Source organism: Physeter macrocephalus, chromosome 8 (genome assembly GCF_002837175.3).
Source record: "Physeter macrocephalus isolate SW-GA chromosome 8, ASM283717v5, whole genome shotgun sequence".
Lineage (NCBI taxonomy): Eukaryota > Metazoa > Chordata > Mammalia > Artiodactyla > Physeteridae > Physeter > Physeter macrocephalus.
Window position 1 is genome coordinate 121,430,452 of NC_041221.1, and position 413 is coordinate 121,430,864.

At 50.4% G+C, this 413-nt stretch overlaps 1 pseudogene; it reads left to right on the forward strand.

Annotated features, from left to right (window-relative positions):
• Positions 1–413, forward strand: part of LOC102976594 (regulator of nonsense transcripts 1-like) — a 388,446-nt pseudogene that overhangs the window by 376,445 nt on the left and 11,588 nt on the right.

Here is a 413-nt window from a genome sequence, read left to right on the forward strand (position 1 = left end):
TCCTCCCTTCCTTCCTTTCTTCCTCCCTTTCTTCCTCTCCTTCCTTCCTTCCTTTCTTCCTTCCTCCCTTCCTTTCTTCCTCCCTCCTTTCCTTTCTTCCTCCCTCCCTTTCTTCCTTCCTTCCTTCCCTCCTTCCTTCCTTCCTTTCTTTCCTTTCTATTTTTTTCTCCCTTTTATTTTGAGCCGTGTGGATTAAAGGCTCTTCGCACTCCAGCCAGGCGTCAGGGCTGTGTCTCTGAGGTGGGAGAACCAACCTCAGGACACTGGTCCACAAGAGACCTCCCAGCTACACGCAATATCAAATGGCGAAAATCTCCCAGAGATCTCCATCTCAACACCAAGACCCAGCTTCACTCAAGGACCAGCAACGAACAGTGCTGGACACCCTATGCCCAACAAAGAGCAAGACAGGT